General features: G+C 36.0%; 1 protein-coding gene across 2 annotated transcripts in view; it reads right to left on the reverse strand.

The window, feature by feature from the left end:
* LOC134668843 (allatotropins-like) overlaps positions 1-24,071 on the reverse strand; it is an 86,358-nt gene that overhangs the window by 23,917 nt on the left and 38,370 nt on the right. The gene's annotated exons all lie outside the window — the stretch shown is intronic.

A 24,071-nucleotide genomic window follows, 5' to 3' on the forward strand; every position in this document is an offset into this window, starting at 1 on the left:
GTCATAGAAAACGAACTGAAATTTGGTATGGAGATAAATTATCTCGATTCTCGTTTATTAACCTCTAGCGGCCCACCATATAAGAAAAATTGCCAGGCAAATTTGAATTAACTGTATTAGAAAATAGAGTTGATTTTGCTTTGCTTTAAAATCAAACAAAACAAAACAAAAGCAACTCTGTTCCGTTTTATAAGGATTCAAATTTCATTGGAGGTAATTTACTACTAGTATTAGGACATTGAACCCCAAGAGGTTAAGTTTAAGGCGCTTATTTTTACTTCTGCTTCAATACGTGACTATGATGAGACTGGTATTAAATATTGCTCCATAGAACTAAAATAAATAAAAAAAAACAAATTGGCCTGGATTTGTTTTACTTACTTAAAAAAACCCGGTAATTTTTTTAGTTGTCTATAGGTACTTAAAAGTAAAAAATGAGGCTTTAGGATCGATAAGGTTACATAATTTCTTTGCCCACCTGCTAACTTCAAAACTTGTTAATACCAAGAAAGTTTTTAATTAGAGCATTATACACCGTAAACTTGTTGAAATTCTTAAAAAATGAATATGATGAGCCGTGTAAATTGTTCTAACTTATCTGGACCGTGTAAAGTAGGTACATTACGAGGCACTCAAAGTTTTACGAGCCGGAACTAATGTGAGGTGTCAATGTGAGACGGTATCGTACCTTACTGTACCGTAATGGTACCGTTCTGATGCATAGTAAACCAGCATTACTGTAGCAGTATTGCAGTACGAGGGATCCTCTCCCGCATAGGGCTATACAGCCACGAACGCAAGTGTCGTTACCGGGATGCTGCTTAAAACATCTGACACAGATGAAAAGGCCTATTATTATTGCAGCACGACAATACTGCCGACTGCGTTGCTGCCGTAAATGTCAAAAAGACTGGCAAAATATCGTTAAGGACATTAGTTAAATTAACATTAATATCTAGACACGCGGCAGCGTGTCAAGCCAAGTTCAAGCAAAGGAACTGGCTAGCCAGCGCCAAGTGTAATATTACACGAACCACTTGGTGCCACTTTTGACCCTTCTATAACTCAAAACATCTTTAACGTAAACACATAAAACTACGTGTGTTTAATTATATCCATAAGGACATCTAGAAGCCCAAATTTGATGAAGCTAGCTCAAACGGTTATAAAGATATGAAGGTCAAAAAGTCGTAAATTTTAAGACTGACTGACATACCTATAGTACCTAAACCTAACCTACTTCCAGATGACCTAGAAGGATGAAATTTGGAATCCAGCTCAGTTATTGTGTGAAAGCGTAGGAAAAAATCTAAAAATTAAAAAAAGTTATAAAATAGGGTGGGTCCCCATACAAAAAAAACATTTTTTATTGTGACTGACATATAAGTACCTAAACCTAACCTACTTCCAGATGACCTAGAAGGATGAAATTTGGAATCCAGCTCAGTTATTGTGTGAAAGCGTAGGAAAAAATCTAAAAATAAAAAAAAGTTATAAAATAGGGGGGGTCCCCATACAAAAAAACCATTTTTTATTGTGACTGACATATAAGTACCTAAACCTAACCTACTTCCAGGTGACCTAAAAGGATGAAATTTGGAATCCAGCTCGGTTATTGTGTGTAAGCGTAGGAAAAAATCTAAAAACAAAAAAAAAGTTAATAAATAGGGGGGGTCCCCATACAAATTTCTTTTTTATTGTGACTGACATATAGTACCTAATACTTCCAGATGACCTAGAAGGATGAAATTTGGAATCCAGCTCGGTAATTGTGTGTAAGCGTAGGAAAAAATCTAAAAATAAAAAAAGTTAAAAAAATAGGGGGGGTCCCCATACAAAAAACCTGTAATACGCGCTAAACAACCGGCCAACGGTGTGTCGTTGGCGGCGCGCGGCACCACATAATTAATACAAAGAACAGAAGTAAAAAACATGCAGCGGAAACACAAGAAAAAACATTAAATCTCAATACCTGCCTAGTTTTCTTTACAAAAAGTATTGATATCCTATCAAAAACATAAATGTAAAAAAGGAGAGCCAAGTTCAATACAAAAATTATGCTTGGCTGTGGGGTTCGCCGTAAAAAGAATGGAGATCTAAATGAGTGCCAAGTTCTATGCAAAATCCAAATATGTATTTATAGGAACAAAATAACATTATAAACAAGTATTAAACTCTATTTCTTTGCTTTATTGGATACCTATAACAATTGCTGTTATTTAAAAAAAATGTGAGATCTTAAAGTAGGTTAGATTTGGCTTGGCCAGTTTTTATCAGAATTACAAAATATATATGTTGAATAACTTTATAAAATGACTGATGTAATGAAAACTGGCCAAGTCAAATCTAACCTGCTTTAAGATCTCGCATTTTTTTTAAATAACAGCAATTGTTATAGGTATCCAATAAAGCAAAGAAATAGAGTTTAATACTTGTTTATAATGTTATTTTGTTCCTATAAATACATATTTGGATTTTGCATAGAACTTGGCACTCATTTAGATCTCCATTCTTTTTGCGGCGAACCCCACAGCCAAGCATAATTTTTGTATTGAACTTGGCTCTCCTTTTTTACATTTATGTTTTTGATAGGATTTTTTCATTACATGATTGATTACATTTTATTACATAACATGCACAAAGCCGTTATAATGATAAGTGGGGCTTACAGGCCTATTCGGATTTCGAGATAATCACAAGATCTAGAGACGATTTAGAGATCAACTAGATCTGCAGTAGATATCGACTAGATGTGACTTGGATATCTAATTCATAACTTGTCGAAATCGTTCAAGAATCAAGAAAACGTCACACTTGACATATATATCTTACAAATATCTTTAAATTATCCATATAGTAACTTGTTGAAGTCTAGTAGAAATCTAATTCATTTTCCGAATCGAGCCATTAGACAGGGTAGGCCTTTGCTCAGCAGTGGGACACAATATAGGCTACTAAAAAGCTTATTATTTTATTTATTATAATATACTGCATTTTTATACCAATTGTTTATTCCCAATAGAAAAACGAGAGAAATAATTTATGTTTGAAAGTAGAAAATAAGTACCTACACAACTAGGTAGCTACTATTACTTATAAACTGTGTAAATCATTCGATAGCGTGACGTGACGTACGCGTTTCCGTTAAGTGTAATTTTTTATGGGATTAGCTGCCGTATTCGAACTTGAAGATATTCACAAGAGACGACACGTACTAGATCCATTCTAGATACGTTATAGTTTAGATATCAACTAGTTTTCTTTTGCAGCGCAATTCGGGCAACCAATGTCACTTTTACGTTAGATAGAGTTAGATATCTATTAGATGTGAATTAGATCTCTAAGTCATATCCTGTGGAAATCGTTCAAGAGTATCTCCAGAATTGCGCAAATGTCAAATTTGACAGGTTAGATCTTAAACATATCGTTATCTTATCTTGGTGATGTCTAAAAGATGTCTAATAGATGTCTATTTCAAACTCCGAATCGGGCCCTTTGAGTGGCCCGAACGTCCCGCTTGGCGCGCTGTCCAAAATTCCATACAAAAATAGACATAACGCAAACCCAAACGCTCGTCACGCTATCAAATGAAATGTACACTAGGGGTTCTGAAACAGATTTTATACCTACTTGTATACCCACGAAAGAAAAAAAACTCTAAGGAGCCAGGAGGCGTTTTTGGAGCAGGTGGGTTACCTAAAAAACAAACGCATTACGGATAAAACCATTGTGCACTGAATGTTTTATTTATTATCTTTTGGACTGCCACTATAAGATTTAAAGTGCAACATTATAGGGCACTCAAACTTTTACAACCCGGAAGTCGGACCTAATGTAAGACCGTATAAAACCGACGGGTCGCCTAACAAGCTTCCGATTGCGGTTTATACTCCATAGACCGGTTTACGGCGTGTTTTATTGTGGCGAAATAGTAAAACTTGCATGGATAGAGCTATTTATTGCAGCCTTTTATAAATTTCACACACCCACCCGCCGTACCCACACGAGCACAATATCTGCTTGCCCTAAGATTGACTGGTAGACTTATATTCAGAATTAAAAACTGTATTTATTTAGGCCTCTGTCGTGGCTTTCGACTACGTGGCGACTATCTCATTCGCACCAGCACTTTTTTAACTGGCGTTAAAATTTATTGACACTAATTGATACTAGGCGTTTATTCACACAAAGGCGGTTTTTAATCAAACACTGTTCGTTTTTCAAGTGGCAGTGCAAGTGTTATTTAAAACGTCGTTTATGACGTATAAACAACACTTGCACTATGTGTACTAAAAAAAACGTTGCAGACTTATCTTGGTCTAACTTTATATTCCTTTACCCGACATCGAATCCAAAATATTAAGTATGGGGGCACGTCAAGTCGAGCAATTATAGTCCGTTTTTTTTAGCATTAGAAAGAACTTCGCAGAAGTAAGGTTGTGGTTCCAAATCCGGCACTTTTAGCGGTAATAATTTGAAGTAAATTATATGTATTGACCATGCTACATTAGATAATTCAATAACTATTAACAATTAAAGAGCCTGATAAAAACTGCACGCTTGCTTCTGTGGAGTTCTTTCTAATGCTAAAAAAAACGAACTATAGTTTTTCACCTCAGCAGCTCGAAGAAGGGTACCTTGCTACTTAAAAACAGTGAGCAAAATGCAATTTTGCTCACAGTTATATGAAATAGACTATTATAGAATCTTTCGCTTGCACGGGACTCAAAAGAAAACCTATCGAACCCACCTTCGGGACTCGAGACCTATCAAACTTTGATGTCTTGTTGTATTGTACAAATAACTATTACTTTATTATAAGAATCGACTTCATTGGAAGCTATTACGGCAAGTACGAAATAGTTCCAATAACGAGATAATACTAAGTTAGATATCAACAGTTTGCGGATAAAATACTTCAATAAATGCATACCGCTATCGCCGGTGTAGAATAGTTATTGCGATCGCGTACAGAGAGGCAAAGAAACTATCAATGGAACCAATTAAATGTCGTAAAAAAATAGTAAATACTCTTGTTTTACATAGATACTTGAAACTTGAATAAATAATAAATACTTACATATTTGGAAGCTTAAGTAGAAGACGCTGTACGGCGACTGACGCTTTATCGAATAAGTAAGTAAGTTTGTCAACCTAGTAATCATCAGTAAATTATCATAATGCGGATGCGGTCGGCCTGCCTGGTACGGTATATATAAAGGTAACGTAGGTAAATAGGTATAGTTCGTTTTTTTTAGCATTAGAAAGAACTCCACAGAAGTAAGCGTACAGTTTTTATAGGGCTCTTTTATTGTTAATAATTATTGAATTATCTAATGTAGCACGGTCAATACATATAATTTACTTCAAATTATTACCGCTAAAAGTGCCGGATTTGGAACCACAAGCTTACTTCTGCGAAGTTCTTTCTAATGCTAAAAAAACGAACTATAGGTAGGGATGATGCGGCAAAACTGCGGCTATGACTAAACCGCTTTACACACTGCATACACTCGCCTTAGTATTTATTTAGCGTCAGACCAGACTGCGAAAATTCTGCAGCAATTTTGATAGCCCACGCAGTGCAAGTGTAATTTTAAATGTCAAGCTTCTATGAAATTATGACACGTAAATAACGCTTGCACTGCGTGGGCTTTCAATATCGCTGCAGACTTTTCTTGGTCTAACTCTATCCATGCACATAGTTGCTAAAGATCACAGGGTCGTGACACTGGTGGGCAGAAGACCTCGTCTCGCCTCGAGAATACACGGCAGGAAGCCCTAAGCTAAAGTTAATCTAGCTATATCCGTCCGTGAGGAAATCGCATTTTGTCTCACTCTGCCACTATGCATTTTTAAGTAAGCATTAAAATCTTACTGGCTTTGTAATAGAAAAGTGAGCTGGTATAAATGAAAAATTCTTACTTCAAAATTTGTACTTGCATTCTAAGGCTACAATCCAGGTAAAACTGGGCGTTATCGGGATTGGATAATTTCAAGCGATGTTTCGTCGTCATATTTGCTGTCTTTATACCATGACTGAATTTAGTTTTATTTTTATGCTGGCATAAAAGCTAAATTTAGTCATGCTTAATTCATTCCCAAGTCCTACTAGAGTCGACTATTTAGAGTCAGGCCAGACCAAGAAAAATCTGCAGCGATTTTGATTGTTCAAGTGTTATTTATACGCCATAATTTCATAGAAGTTTGACATTTAAAATAACACTTGCAGTGCGTGGGCTATCAAAATCGCTGCAGACTTTTCTTGGTCTAACTCTAGTAAATAATACATAGGTAATTTACGCACGAAGTTACATCGAATTCAGTTATGTTTTTTTTTTTTACCTAATTAATGAACATTTATTTCAAAGAAACTATCTATGTATAATATAACATATTAAATATAAAATATTATTGTGTATGTTTAAAAAATAATGATGATATATTATATGAATTTGGTAAAAACAACCTGAGAATTTCCCCCTTGGTTAATTTTACACCGATTGCTCTCTCTTTGAAGTCATCATACGCATAAGCTGCATTCTTATTTAATGTAATAACAGGTACCGCCACGCATAATGTATGATACCAAAAGTATTCCGGCAACAACCCACTTACGCGTGCGAGAGACACGACGAACTTGTAGCAAATTTAATTATTCTGTGTACCAAAGAAGATTTTGGGGCCAATTGTGTTTTAGCTATTTGTTATAGTTGTCATGTTATTTTGATACGACCTCGAGACAGCGTGAGCCTCTGCACCAATCAGCTTGAGCCTTTAACGCTGGTTAGTCCTCACGAAGCATACAAGAGGTCGTCTTATAAGTCATCGCTCGGACTTATTACTTATTAGTGAGCGTGAGAAACGTGAGAAATCTCGAGCAACAACACTATAGAGGCGACGGGGGGATGGGGGAGATGACCGGAGGGAGAAGACCATCTCGTCCTAAGGAACTTTCAGCAGGTATAGCAGGTAAAGTGCTATTGTTAGTTGTTAAATTTTTTATTGCTACCTTTTTTTTTGGTAGGTTGTCAGATATGTTACAACGTATTTTTAATTTCGTCGCTTTGCGTATGTTTAATGCCTCACGGGTGCACACATGTCGCCAGCTCGGATCCCTTTGTTTGACATAAATATTGAAAGACATAATGTAATGATTGTCGGATTATCATTAGTCATATTTCTAAAACCGTTCATTTTTCAGGATTTACGTAAGGTTATCCTCTAGATAGGTTAGATTAGGTTTGTTTTATGGCAATCTCGAAAAGTTACTCGTTTCTGAGAAAAACCAAATTATGATTAACGAAAATGCGGACACAATACATTATGACTTATATAATAGATACCCTTGGCAGCTCCATAGTACATTTGCTTTGAGTATCAAATAAAATAAGAACCATACCAACTTGTTGAAACAGAATAAGCCTCCATATTTAGGCAGACTTTATTTGGTGGCGCTCGAGGCGAAATCAAGGTAACAACTTAAAAGGTTCTGTATTGTTATATTTAATATGTTATATTGTTATATTTAATCGTCTTTAATTTTATTGTCATAATTAATTAGCGCTCGAGCATTCCAAACAGGTTTCTTGTCTGATAAACAATATCGTCTACTTGACAAACTAGGTACACTGACGTTCAATAGTGTATGGAGATGTTTCTACCGTAGGTAATATTAATATGGCATTACGGTCGACATCTATCCATGCACTTTGGAACGTCACTGACTGTACCTATACTTATTTACTTACATGGTCTTGAATTTCGGCGTGCTTTACAGAATTTGAAATTATTATACCTACCGTAATTAGTTGTTACAGGGCGTTTGAAGTCATAAGTCGTTTGATTTCATGTATTAAGTATTTTAACCTTTTACCCTACCCTACGCGCTTTGAAGAAAATGCCTAAACATAACAATATGCGGCTGCAAATTCAACAGGTTAACAAAAAACAACCGCATGCCCTTTTTATGAGCGATGTACCTAAATTAATTATGTAATAACAGCGGTTGCCGGAAACCTTTAATCTTTCATATGAATTAGATAAAAGTTGTTGAATAATTAATTTCATCCCAGGGATATCCCTGTCGTTTATAATTAAAGAGCATATTGCAATTGTCGGTATATTTTTAGAACTCCTAGGATTTTTCATTGCGAAAATCAGAACCTGAACAATAATAATTGAAGTTAATATTGAAACATTTATAGTTTCAGATAGTCCACCTGTCCAAGATTACTCAAGTTTATTTTAGCACCCAGTTTGATTTTCTTGTGAAGTTGTGACGGATATTTTTTGCGCTGTTATTACACTAGAGTCTAAACGGGGCCGACAATCACAAGGAAGCATGGATGGATGGACTTAAAAACCTTTAGTGTTACAACATCCTGAAATAGTTTAATATCGGCAAAAGAACTAACTTTTAAAAGTATTTAAGTAAGTTCTAACGGTAGGTATCTATTCTTCATCAACGAAAATACCCGCACTATCAAAGCAGTAGATTGTGTCGCTCCGGCAAATTGATCAATAATTAGATGCGGAAACTTTGTGTCGGTCAACAGTGTACGGAAATGTACAGGGGGACTTCCTAAGTGAAATTACTTTGCTAGCTCGAATAAGATATACTCGGACCTTAGGGGTCATCCATTATTTACATCACACGTTTAGGGGGAGGGAGGGGGTCAAGAAAATGTGACATATTGTGACATGGGGGAGGGGGGAGACACAAACTTTGTGACGTCACTTTAACTTCATCAGTAACCGAAAATTTATTTAATTTATTTTATTCGCTGTACATTTAAATAACAAGTTTTTAAAACGATAATCGTTTTTATTCGTTTAATTTTCTTTCGTAAGCAGTTTTGGGTTATAAAATTACTAATATTTATATCGTCAAAAATATTTTGATAAAATATTAATAATACTTAGGTACTTACTTAATTCCATTTGGCGATTTCGTAGAAAAATGTGACGTCACACTAGGGGGGAGGGGTTTGCCAAATGGGACCAAGTGTGACAAGGAGGGGGGAGGGGTCAAAAACCCTAGAAATTCGTGTGACGTAATTAATGGATGACCCCTTAGATAATTATAGTACGATTAGAGTGCTCCCTCCATACATTAGTTTTGATGCCAAAACGACTATTATTTTCGCAGTCGACATCTAGCATCAGTATTCCTACTTGATACTAGAATTATTTAGTGTCGCGACTTACGAAAATTAGATTAAACAACAATATTATTTATACAAGTAATTTTAAAATCAAAAGGCGATGAAAATAGAGTTCCGGTTAATCGTCTATAATATTAGCTGAAAATTGTTGAGCATTCGGTCGTCGTCGAACATCTATTGTCAAGTAGCAGTACTGATATTTCCGTTACTCGAGCTCGATGCTAGCATGCCGACTATGAAAATAATAATCGTTTTGGTGCTAAAACTGATGTATGGAGTGAGCACCCTATGTATTTTTTTCTCTATGCTCTCACCTTGCGTCTATTGCTTAGATAATAGATTTACTGGAAATTAGGTCAGGTTGTGCCAAGAACTAAGCATTTCAAAAAACATAAGGACGGCTTGCCATTGACTGGCTATTTTCCACTAAAGTATTCTACTATATTTCACAAATTGTGACTGTTCTGACATATTCATTAATAAACCTAGAATTCGTCTACGCTAATTTAGTGATTAGTTACTACGCTAAGTTATTTAACTTAGCACTTCAAGTCAAGCTCTACTTTTACCTTCAGTACGGATATGATGGTCGTATTTGTCTACGTGACAGCGTGATAAAACGGTGTCCGTCCCTTTCTATCCCGCAGAGTTAAAAAGTGACAGTTGTTTTCATCATCATCAGTCGTTCCCTCAATGCTGAGGATCGTGACATCATGTCCTAATGTTGCTGACCAGTCTCTTCCATAGGCTTCTGTCACCCGCCATATGTACGGCTTCCTGCAGATGTAGATGCAGCGGTGTAGTGACTTGTGCGCTCCATCTAGCGGGTGGTCTGCCACGAGTCCTCTGGCCCTCAACTTTGCCCGTCATAGTCGTCATTTCTAGGCTATCAGGAGAACGTCGTGAGAGGTGGCCAAAATATGCAAGGATGCGGTCTTGACATACGGTCGACAGCCGGCGGTTTATGCGTAGCTCTTCTAGAATGGACTGGTTCGTACGCTTTGCAGTCCAAGGTATTCGCAGAAGTCGACGCCAACACCACATTTCGAAGGCATCGATGCGACTTTTCATTTTGTTGTTTCGACGTTTCACAGTTGTTTTATCATGTGGATAAATGTGGATAAAGCGATCCATAATAGGCTTGCAGGTATCGGATTTTGCCGAGGTGCACAGAGCACACAGCTGAATCCATTCATTCATATTTAAATATTCTCCTGCAAACAACAATAGATACGTAGACTTTGTAGCATGTCTATGGTATAAAAACATGACCTGTATTCAAATGCATCAAAACACGAAAATTCTGTGCTGGTGATACGTTTTTGTTATTCTTTCATACAATGCTGTCCTTATAAAATTGAAGCCAAATTGCTTTTATCTTGCTCGTTTCTAAATTAGAATACAAAATGGTCGTGAAGGAATTTTTTTGGTAGGTGTATATTCACTCCTCCTCACACTAACCCTTTCCTCACTCCTCAAACTAACTAATATTTGCTCAGCAACTTTAAAAAGTAAGTGTTTTGATTTTTAGAACGTAACGTTTTAGAAGAATATTTAACGTCATTCCAAAATATGTTAATTTCACGATATACATACAAATAATGCACAAAATAATATTGCAATCACACGAGAATTTCAACATAAAACTACAATTGTCATATTCTGCAAATCCAGACCTAGAATTTTCAATCATAAAAGTTTGAGGCAAGGTCTATTGTTATAAAAAGTGCTAAGGACTTTGGGACTTTATAGAACCGAAAATAGTATACACACATGGGTGTAAGTGACGTTAGTGCGTGTTAGTTTGACAGGTTGAACAGGTAGGCTTGCAGCACTGTACTTGTATCTAGGGCGTCCTGAGACTGATATAACCTAGGTGATCGAATGTATAAGTATTTCATGTACATATTAAATACGTTCTATAATGGTTCTATATTACCCATCGTCTGACAATATGTTCACTGATTCCAAAACCTTATTGCATATACATAAGTTTATTATTACTTTATTAGCTTAGATAACACATATAAATGGTACGGCGCGATGCACTTAGGGACAAATCTTCATAGCCAGTTAGTATATTAATATTATCTATACATATAATAAAGCTGTAGAGGGTCGAAAGTCTGTACATGGAAGATATTTGAAAAAAAGTTGGCTGGGGATACTTAGAATCAATAACAGAACACGTTCCAAAAGTTTTTAGAATTTTTGTCTGTTTATCTGTTTATCTGTTTATCTGTTTGTCTGTTTATTTGAACGCGCATCACGTGAAAACGGCTGAACGGATTTTGATGAAAACTTTACTAATCTGTCGAGAAAATCCCCGGCCAGGTTTTAGGCTATAAAAATTCAACCCCTAAAAGGGGGGATAGCCAAAACACTCGATTGACTTAATCAATCAATCAATCAATCAAATTTTATTTCAGGCAAAAAATATACCCATACAAAAATATTAAAATAAAAATAATTACAATTAAAAATATTATCATATAAAAATTAAAATTAAAAATACATGTCAACAAATTACATTAAAATTAAATTAAAATCTACATATTTACATTAAATTATACACTGTGCCTCTGGATCCCATATGTAGGTCATTCCAGTGCCTCCAGAGTGAACCAGCAGGATCTCCAGGAATGAGCTGAAGCAGACTGTTGGAACTGTCACGTACTCTGCGCATTAGGGAGGCGGTGCGTTTACGGATTATCGCAATGAATGCGTCCACTCTAGCCTCCGCAAACATCCCCGAGGCGCTACAGTAACGTGGCAGTCCCATCAGCATGCGGAAACCATTATTGTATTGGACACGCAGGGCATTGAGGGTCTTTTTTGTGTAATTTGTCCATAGGCTGCATGCATAAAAGGACTGGCAAAAAGCCCTAAAAAGGGTCTTTTTGACATCCCTGTCACACCGTGCAAACCTACGTGACAGCAACGCAGTTAAGTTTGCCCCAGCAAAGCAGTTAAGTTTGCCCCTGAATATTATGGCGCTACTTAGGAAGGAGGGGCAAAGTTTTTTCAAATATGTGCTACCACTATAGAGTACCCTGGTAAACTAACAGATGGCGCTGAATTTAATACGTGTTGACATGAATAAGCCACCGAGAAAGGATTTTGCCAAATTAACTCTAAGTTTAGAAGAGAGGGTACGTATATCAACAAATTTAATTGAATAATTATGTTGATTTAATAATACAACAAAATTAAACGAGTAGCGCTTTCGAGTGAAGTCAAAGAGCGAGCAGTAGAAGAGACGTGATTACATGCATAGATTTGATTTCAAGCCACTCTTTTGCAGTTCGGCGTTAGGTCTTATGCGAGGCCTTCTACCTTACGGCAAAGTTGATCTTCTGCTTTAATTACACTTGGGCATGGATCCAAATCAAAGCTTTCCTCTTTCGCAGCTGGGCCTTCTGCCTTGCTCACACTTCGCCAATTCAATTCACTTGGTCAATTCCAAGCTCTGCTTTCTTGCATTTTTTCACCTCTCTTGCATCAAACAACCTCGCTGAGACCCATAAATATCGAGCCCTATGCGAAGCTAGGCTGATAAAAAACTGTCCCATTCCCATCCCTTCTCTGTATGAAATCCTGGATTCGCGCCTGGTTGGGACTAAAAGTAAAAATGTACAACTGTCTATCAAATTGTATTTTTTATATCGAAAAATTTTCGCGCTCGCTTCGCTCGCGTTTTAATAACTTTATAAGGTCTGATAAAGATCGTTCATTCGGGTGGCGAATGCAGCATCATTACTCTGTTGCAACGTTACTGCTGCAGCACTGTCAATTTTCGTGATAAAATGATGTAACTGATTTCCATACTAAAAGTAAAAATGTACAACTGTCTATCAAATTGCATTTTATTATAGAAAAATTTTCGCGCTCGCTTCGCTCGCGTTTTCAATCACTTTCTAACATATGATAAAGGTGACATTCAGGTGGCGACTGCAGCAGCATTACTCTGTTGCAACGTTACTGCTGCAGTACTGTCAATTTTCGTGATAAAATGATGTAACTGATTTCCATACTAAAAGTAAAAATGTACAACTGTCTATCAAATTGCATTTTTTTATAGAAAAATTTTCGCGCTCGCTTCGCTTGCGTTTTCAATCACTTTCTAACATATGATAAAGGTGACATTCAGGTGGCGACTGCAGCAGCATTACTCTGTTGCAACGTTACTGCTGCAGCACTGTCAATTTTCGTGATAAAATGATGTAACTGATTTCCATACTAAAAGTAAAAATGTACAACTGTCTATCAAATTGCATTTTTTTATAGAAACATTTTCGCGCTCGCTACGCTCGCGTTTTCAATCACTTTCTAACATATGATAAAGGTGACATTCAGGTGGCGACTGCAGCAGCATTACTTTGTTGCAACGTTACTGCTGCAGCACTGTCAATTTTAGTGATAAAATGATGTAACTGATTTCCATACTAAAAGTAAAAATGTACAACTGTCTATCAAATTGCGTTTTTTATATCGAAATATTTTCGCGCTCGCTTCGCTCGCGTTTTCAATTACTTCCTGAGATATGACAAAGGTGACATTCGGGTGGCGACTGCAGCAGCATTACTCTGTTGCTACGTTACTGCTACAGCACTGTCAATTTTCGTGATAAAATTATGTGACTGATTTCCATACTAAAAGTAAAGATGTACAACTGTCTATCGAAATGCGTTTTTATATCGAAAAATTTTCGTGATAAAATTATGTGACTGATTTCCTGGCTGTAATGCGGCAATGGACGTCACTCAATTTACCAAAAAAATTCAATGTAATCTTGATGACCCTAGGGAGAAGGGGCACCATGGTCTAGAAATGCTTAGGACATCAAAATATCTTAATCTGGCACTGGTCGTTAGCGGAGTCAAACGATTTGACACTCGCATTTTATACGCATTTCCATGCATTCCCGAAAAAAATCGAATCGTTCGCAAAAGTCTCGCAACGCATTGAGGTTACAAACGGCACGCGGTCTTCCTCAGGAGTCTGAAGAAGACCACGGTGAGTGGCGCTCTAGCCAGACAGGCCGCTTCGCTTTCACTCGCGCGCGTATACCTTACTGTATCGTCCGATATACACTCTGTCGTTAAAATCACGTGTAAAATTTTAATAAGGGCTAAAAAAACTATTGATTTTGGAGTGTAGTTTTATTTAGTGGAACCTAATTGTAAAATATTTTATCTGGACTACAGTCTTCTAGCATATCCATCTGTCAACTTTATTTCAAGTTCCGCCTCCAGGGGAGAGGGAGAGAAATTAGGATCAGAAATTAGCCGCTTACTGACACAGACCGAATTCCACGCGGGCGGAGCCGCGGGCACAGCTAGTCAAAGTAAATAAAGTGAAATATATATATTATGAAGAACATATTAACCAACATGGTAAAACTTATGTTAATATTCGAATTTAAACTATAGTGAGACATACTAACTTTACGTGAGACCTAGGCTCTCCGAAACATGTAGCGTGAGTGACTACAAAAAATACGTGAGTGAAACCGTGAATTAGTTTTAACACCTTCGCTGCGGAAATTAGTATAACTCGTAATTAACCATTCTTTGCATAGGGTCTTTCGACCCCCTACCGCAATGAACTCAATCATGTCATGTTAATATATTGCTTAACTTAAAGCAATAGTTATAGATAAATATGATAAATTTGGCTTCTGAATAGAAGTCTTATGACAATGCCGAATCAAGATGTATCATTATTATAACTTTAAGTAACTGTGAACTTGGAAACTTGAGATTTGCTAATGCTTGCTTTACTTACTTATATTCTAAGTAGACTTGAAACTTAAACTATTATTGTTAAAAGGGGTAAGCTAAATAATGAGCCTTCTGAAGTAACTTTGTACGTGCATATAGGAGAAAGTAAAGTAACATTTCCCGAATAAAACTACATAAAAATTATCCTATGTATCAGAGATATATATAACTCCGTATAAGATAAATAAAGTCTAAGAAAAAAACGTGCCTCGGACGGCCAAGAAAAAGTCATTCTCGAATAGATGGCGCCATTACCTTTGGCCTATTCTCGGCTAGATGGCGGTAGAACACCGTTTGGTATTTAACAATTTTAACACATATCAGTGAAAGAACATGGGTCAGTATGGAACAATAAAAATTAAGAATCATTTATCCGTAAACATGTTTTGATTATTTTATACATTTTCAATTTTATTTTAAGTTTTAATCGTGTGTCGATAGATGGCAGTAAATGTACCGTGACTACAAAATTAACAATGACAGGACCCCTCTATACTATCTATTCTTTTTGTATGTATAAACGAACCTCATAACATATATCCTTGGATTGGTCGTAATACGTCGTACCAATAAAAAGTATAAAATGTGTCAAAAATGTATAGCCTAAAAGCAATATCATGTCCCCATTCCAGCCGGCGTATTATGGATGGCTTTATCCATCTTTATCCACGTGATAAAATAACTGTCACTTTTTAACACCGTGGGATAGAAAGTGACGGACACTGTTTTATCACGCTGTCACGTAGACAAGAACGACCATTATATCCGTAGATTCACTTTAAAGCGAAAATACTCGTCTATTATAAACTGTAATGCTGTTGTATTAATACTAGATACGATATAATATGATATATGTCGCCCTATTATGTGCACATGACAGCTGCAATTGATACATCCAGGATGGGGCAAAATCACGTGACAAATTCGCTGATATATCATATTTTTGCACAATTTGGTTTATTTTAACCGAGATATATTATGCAGATTGATTATTTTACTTTAAAAATAGTGAAGAGGTTATTTTATCAAAACTACATGTAAATTTTCAAAATACAGCGCAATTATTTAAAGTTATCTCGGTGCCCTCCACAAAAGATACCGGCGCTCCAAAATAACCCGTAAGGGCCACGTGCACCACTCACTAACCCGGGGTTAACCGGTTAAGCCTGGAGTTACCATGGTTACCAGTGCACTTTGACACTGGGTTAGAAAGATGGTGCAAGCGGCACTGAGTAAGAAGTTAAAAATGCATAGGTACGCAAGCAAGAAAAACATATTTTTTCCTCCTTAGATCTAGACACGCGGCAGCGTGTCAAGCCAAGTTCAAGCAAAGGAACTGGCTAGCCAGCGCCGAGTGTAATATTACACGAACCACTTGGTGCCACTTTTGACTCTTCTATAACTCAAAACATCTTTGACGTAAACACATAAAACTACGTGTATTTAATTATATCCATAAGGACATCTAGAAGCCCAAATTTCATGAAGCTAGCTCAAACGGTTATAAAGATATGAAGGTCAAAAAGTCGTAAATTTTAAGACTGACTTATGACTTATAGTACCTAAACCTAACCTACTTCCAGATGACCTAGAAGGATGAAATTTGGAATCCAGCTTGGTTATTGTGTGTAACAGTCAAATCTAACCTACTTTAAGATCTCACATTTTTTTAAATAACAGCAATTGTTATAGGTATCCAATAAAGCAAAGAAATAGAGTTTAATACTTGTTTATAATGTTATTTTGTTCCTATAAATACATATTTGGATTTTGCATAGAACTTGGCAGTGGCACTCATTTAGATCTCCATTCTTTTTGCGGCGAGCCCCACAGCCAAGCATAATTTTTGTATTGAACTTGGCTCTCCTTTTTTACATTTATGTTTTTGGTGGGATATACCTACACAGATATTTGTTATTTACTTTTAATTTTTATTTAGGTATCAAGCGATCCTATTACTTAGGCACAAATGCGATCTTTACTTAGCCACCAAAAACAACGCCTATCAAAACAACAAATAGGAATGTTTTTCTTTTATTAAAAATGTCATCCATCTTCTGTTCTTTTTTTAAAGTGACACATCACAAAAGAGCCACTCTCTACGAGTGTAAAAGTCGGGTCTATTGCAAGCATTCAAGAAACCCAACGAAGTTTTATCACAAAAAGAACCTTGGTAATGTAAGTATGAGATATTCCCCTTGCGAATAAAAGTGAGTTTCAAATTTGGATTTTCACTTTGGATGTAAATGTTTGCAGGTATAAAATTCAGCGGAGGAACATTCAGATACACAAAATATAATAAAGATCCTTTTAATATCATTGCATCACGCTTAAAATATGAGTACTAGAAGAGTGTATAACATTGTACGTCATATTTTACGTTTCTGAAACACCCCTCAGTATTATTGTTGTGTCAGACTATTGTATTTTTTTATAACGGTAGACTAGGCTATTGTGTAAATTCACGGCATATTTTTGTGAAAGTGATGTGTTTGTATTTTATTCATAGATTAACACATTCACTGCCAAGCACACGTAAAGGTGTTCATTTTGTACTGGAAACGGGGCGCCCGGCACCGAAAGTGTTAATGCGCAAAGCCCACAGGTGTACAAAGTTGTTCAAACAAAACAAAAGATTAGGCTGTCATTCCGGGACTTAACCTTTTCGTACATGAATATTGATGGTCTATAAAGTGCTATGAACTAAATTACATAAAATTTTATTAACCCTTGTTAATTTACCGAACTGTAGGTACTTGTCCTACGTGATAGCGATTAAGTTTTCGCTGGTTTTCAAATTGTATGCATACAACGTGTAAAACAATGACAAAAATCTTATCAATATCAGTCTGAAGACTAACGATCTTTGTATACAACCAGTGTTATTTTAAAAGAAAATTATTCCAATTCTGAAAAATATTATAGTACTTCATTTGTATGTAATAGAAAATTGAGTGAGTTGGTATTCGTTATATCACTACACCGTCTACACCTTATAAAACAAATTGCCCGCCGCGTCTGTTTGTTTGTGTGTTTGTATTATCGCGATAAACTCAAAAACTACAGAACGGATTTTCATGCGGGTTCCACCAATCTATAAGTAATATAAGTTTTACGAAGTAGTAAATACTAGTAACTAAGTACTAGTATTTACTACTTCGTAAAACACGGTCGACTATGTATCCATTAATAATCGCTGTAACGTACAAATCAACAGAATTTAATAATAACAAAAGAACCAATTAGAATTTAGCCCGACACTGTTTTGTTTTGATTAAAAAACCTGAAATGCGGAAAACGCTGAGCCTGCAAGTCCAGGCGTGGCAGTTAAAAGTTAATCGGATCACGTAAACCTTTCGCTATATGTACGTGTATCGAAACACCGAGGCAGCGATTGTTTTTACCTTTTGATTCCAATTTTAACACAACAGGAGACACGCGGCGCGATTCGGGAAATGAATTAGAGATTCACTAGATCTTATCAGTCGGATCTTATCTTGGTCGGATATCGTGAACGCTACTCATGCACTGTTAGTGCTTGAATATGGGGACAGGGCCTACCGCGAACCACGTTCGATGTATTGCCTTCCTGTCACATTTACGTACGAATTCACAAGTGCCACAGAGAGGTAACACGTCGAACGTGGTTCGCGGCAGGCCCTCACTCCTCAGGCTCTCAGAAACATGTCGCACGGCACGAGTGAATAAAAATACGCGAGTTAAAACGTAAAAATAGCTTTTTAACATTTTGCGTAGCTTACTACTCGTATAAAAAGTTTTTGATAAAAGAGGCTAGAGGGAATTAGTTGTACAAAACTTACCATTTCCTTTTGAAATAAGTCTTGAATATACTTTTAAACTTATAAATAAAATGAAATAGGTATACGTAGATTCAAATATTTATGCAAACAATACACTGGCAATTTACACCATTTATGCATAAGGAAAATATGTATAATATTATGTAAGTTTTGCTTATTACATATAAAATGCTCTAATATTTCTCAAAACAAGTTTACCTAGTTACTTGTAGCTTTTACATGTTATTTTTTTTGAGGTTCATTAAAAATTGCACGTGTTTAATTGATCAGATTCCCACTTTATTAGAAGGCAAATAACAATCAAGTTTAATTGATTTTTAGGAACTAAATTACTTCGCTTATGTAATAATGAGACATCTCTAACGGAAAAGTCGTGCGTTCATTATTTAAATAGACCAAATTTAATTCATCTTTTTTTTTATATTGCTGGGACCATTGATGGCTTTAGAAAGATACAATGAATTTCTCAATACTACAGCTTATAAACAATTAAATACAAATATTAGGCGTTATCACATAATAAATAATAGTACTAGATACAGAAGACTCACTCTATAACAAAACGCGTCTGTCACGATCAGAGTTGGCCGCTAGGTGGCGACAGCGCCACGCACGGCTTATGGCAAACCCCAAAATTGGGGTCGAACGGATGTACTTTTAGCTATCTGTAGCAAAGCGACGAAATTGCGGAGTGAGCCACGCCTGGCATTATGTAATAGATACTCAATTGTGCCAATATGAATTTGAAACTCACTGTACAAGAAGTATATTTATTGCGCTTGATTGTTGCTCCAGGCGAGACTTCACAATGCATTTTGTATTCCACTATTGAGCTCGTCCCTATAGTTCGTTTTTTTAGCATTAGAAAGAACTTGCAAGAAGGTAAGCGATCTTAACATGTCTTTTAAATGAAAAACGCTTTTTAAAAACCAAAAACGATTACTTATGAAAGCAGAAGAATATAAATGATCGTATTAGATTCATAATTGTTACATATTTGCTGTAACTTATTTTTAAAATGTGTTTTTCAATTAAAAGACACATCAATATTGTTTACATTATTTCTAATGCTGAAAAAACGCACTGTAAAATAAATAATAAAATAAAGCAACTTATTCACAACAACTACCCCCAAAGTTCTAACGTATACACTGGTCCTCACAGTGCCACAGAGTGGTCGGTTAACATTGTGAAGTTCAGGATGAAGCAATCGGTTCTGACCGCGATCGGTTGCATTCGGTTTTAGAATGTCTCCGATTTGATAGGAGTTTTGATGAGTTTGGTGATAACGTGGGAGACGTGATTTGTATTGTTTATTTTTAGAAACTCGGACAATGTGTTCACGTATATCCAGTGATTAATGAGTTTATAAGCCCATCTATTTTTCTGATAGATAGCATCAGAATATACCTTTAAATACCTATTTCATATAATCCGGTGCCTCATGTGACTAGTTATGTACCTACTACATGAAATTCTATAGATAAAGAAATGCGGTGCTATACGTTTTTAAACTGGTAGTAAGATAATTTTCGTTTGACATGGAAATTGTGCTAAGACAGGAACGGAGTAGGGTAGGTACGTAGTTAAAAGTTAGTACGTACAGAAATAACTTTATACTTCATACAATATTATTACAACTATTACCGTTAATGAATTTAATGACTTAAAACATAAGTTTGCCGTCCGTAGAGAAACTATTATTCTAAGTGCAAACACTTTTATATGACTCGTGAATAAAGATAGGAGCGTTAATAATAGTACGTGACGAATAACGTCACGTTAACAAGCCATTGCGTGCATCGAGCGAGAAGCCATAGAACTTAATGCTTTACACAAAAATGGCGTTGTCATCAATAAAACGATCCTTTTCTACATGAACCTATAAATAAACAATCTATATGTCGGCGGCCGATCGTAAGATCAGGCAGATCGTAATGTTCCTGTGTATTGTTTTGAGGATAGTGACATTAAACCAATATATAGGTAAGATAGGTTCGTTAGGTTGCTTCAGATGCCCGAAGGGCAAACTGCCCAGAAATAGGAGCCCCGCGTAGCGGGTCTCCGTCGACTTAGGGAACGAGTCAAAGATTTTCACGTTTCACGATATGCCTAGGAATTTCACGATCTGCCTGATCTTACGATCGGCCGCCGACATATATAAGGTGCTACTTTATTAGTTGCAGATATTTATACAGCATACAGCTGATAGTACTCGGTTCCTGGAGTATATTTAAGTATGAAACATTATAGCTTTTACGATGTTTTTTTTGGAGAAAACTGAAAAACAAATTTGCTACATAAAACACCCTGTTAATGTGATTATTGAATGTGAACTCATTGAATAGATTCCAGTACATCTTTTACCTCACCTGTCTAGCCACTTCATCCTAATAACCTTTTGCATTATTCCCGCCGAAATTAAATTAAAATTAAATTGAAATTAAATTTTATGTTCGGTAAAGTAAAACAAAAAAAATATTCAGAATTTCTATTTAAAGTTAATTTTATTGTTTAATAAAAGTAAAGTATCATTTCTTAAAATATCTTCAACGAATAAAGTAGCACCTTATACATATAAATGTGTATTTAAACACAAGTGCCTCAATATTTATTTTATCAAGACAAACGATATAAAATATCAAAGGTCGAAACGACTCCATAAATGCGTTTATATCAGGATTAGGTCCGATTCAATTCTGCGGTGTTCGGAGTGTGATAAATTTAAACGAAGATGCGAAATGACCATCGACAATTTTATCACTGGCCGATATGGGTGGAATATCAATTTGCAGGATTTGATGGAGGAACGAAGCCTTCGATATGCGATGTTTTCCTATGTTGGTATATGTAAATCAAACAGTTCGAGGTTACACAAACATTTGAAATGAGTTTGAGTACCTACCTACACTAAATTAAATATAGACGTCAAGATCTATTTCATAGCAAATAAAATATTTAACTACTTTGGAGTTGGTCTGCAATAGTACATTGCGATACCAGTATGAAAAATTCGCAACGAATGGCGATACGAGTTGCGAATTACCTATTTGCACATGTATCGTATAATGTTTTACAGTACATATGGGCCGTTGAATTCTCGTCGTAGATACGTAGGTTATTATCACACTAGTGCTGTAATAGTACATTACGATACATGTGTGAAAAGTAGGTAATTCGCAACGAGTGGCGATAAATTGAAAACAACCGAAGGGAGTGTTTTAAATCGAAATGCGAATTACCTTTTCGCACGTGTATTATTTTACAGTACATATGGCCCTTTAAATTATTGACATAGGCACGTATTGTGCTTAATCCCGCCCTAGGGCGGTAATGTAGCACCATTATGTACTATAAAATAGTATTTTATACAATCGTGATATAATAAAGAGCTTTTCAGTCGAGTACCGTGTTTAGGCAACGAAGCTTGCTGAGTTGCCTAAGTCAGGTACGAGATTGAAAAGCTTGATTATATCACTATTGTATACAATACTTTTTCTACGAGCCAACAATAGTACATTGTAGGAGAGGACGGAAAACCGCTAAAAGATGGACGAGTGAGTTCGAGGGCCGACACGTTAGTGGAGGCCCTCGAATAATACGAGTCCATCTTTAGCGTTTCCGGCCGAGGCATTACATAGTGCTTTTCACGACTACTGCGAGGAAATAAGAAAACATTTACATAACTATAAGTACTAGCCCGCGATTTCTCTGGTAGCAAATTACTAGCCACTGCCTGTACTGTCTCTTGAATTTCGGTAGGCGTCAGCTTAAGAATATCATTTTCTTCACTAGAAGAACTCATTTTTATAGCGAGCGTAGATACGCGTTTCTTATATTTTTTAATCAAACACAATATACACTATCCAATTCAGTAAGTATTTTCAGATCCCGCCTTTTTTACTTTTTTTACCACTTTTAAGAGGCGTTTTTCTGTTATTTGCTTCAAACCGACTCTAAAATTAGAAGCGTTTTTGCTAAAAAAACCACAAACAGCTACAAAAGTCAAAAACGCCTTAAGCGTGAACTGAATGGATAATTGTTAAAAAAAAATGAAGTGAATGGTTTTGTCATTTCTTTTTTTTTTAAACAAGAAATTGGTTCTATAAATAACCTAATTTTATTTTTGAAGGAAAAAGTTGCGCAAAAAAAGACCTTTTATTGTTTTTTATGTTTTAAATGATACTCATTGCTGTAGCGAATTGTCACCAATGACAGATGATGATAACAATGAAACATTGTAGTAGTGGTGGTTCAGGTGCTACAGCTATTGCCTACTTTCCAGCTTGGTTTTAGACCATCTATTGCTACATTTCCGAACAGTGGCGTGAAAAAATAATACTTTAAATAAGAATCATACAAACAAACCAAACCAAAAGTATACACGGCTAAGATACGCAAGCAGCCGCGATACCTTCATACTGGTACGCGCCCCCGCCGCCACGCCCGGCGCGTTGGTCAACGACACCTTCTCGTAACTCATGAGACCCTGGTACTTGCTCCGCGCTAACTTAAATTTTTAGACAGTTGTTTTCTCGATTTTGGCCACCGTAGCCTATGGAGACTAACAAGCAATACTAAGTGGTTTTCGTAGTCAATGGATATTGCTATTTTAAGGGTGTCACATGCACGTTTCTGACTTATGTTTCTACTATACAACCTAAAATAAATAATTAATTTGAACATTGGTTTTGTTTTGTCCTGTTGATCGCGGAGAGCTGTGATTGGTGAATTTCATTATAGTTGACTAAACTGTATCGTAATGAATATTATAGTTGAGTTGAGAGCCCATACATTAAAAATACCCACTTGAAGTTCAGTATAAGAAATCTTAATTCAAGAATTATAGTCGACGAGTAGGAAAATAGTATTTAATGAAACGCAACGAAATATATGCGTGTATTTCAATTAGGTAAGTACATAATATAGTGGTTTGGTATTTTTTAATTCTAAAGCACGTAGGTGTGGTAAACACATTAAAATTTAAAATTAATGACGTTTCCCATTTTGTTAATTTGGCACGACACCACCAAAATTTGCTATCGCGAAAGAAAAAGTTAATCAAGAATTGAAACTACTTTCCTTGTTTTATTACAACTTAACAACACTTAAGAGAACAACAACCGAACTAAGAGATTAAACTCCGCATCATTAAGCAGCGACCACGGCAAATAAGCGAATTCCCAATAGAAATACGTTTGAAGTGAAACACTAATGAAAGTAATATAATTACTACCACGCCTATCAGTAACGGGGGCGTCTCTAGGGAATGTCATGTGGTGTCAAAAATGACTTTATAA

Source organism: Cydia fagiglandana, chromosome 11 (assembly GCF_963556715.1).
Source record: "Cydia fagiglandana chromosome 11, ilCydFagi1.1, whole genome shotgun sequence".
NCBI classification, from domain to species: domain Eukaryota; kingdom Metazoa; phylum Arthropoda; class Insecta; order Lepidoptera; family Tortricidae; genus Cydia; species Cydia fagiglandana.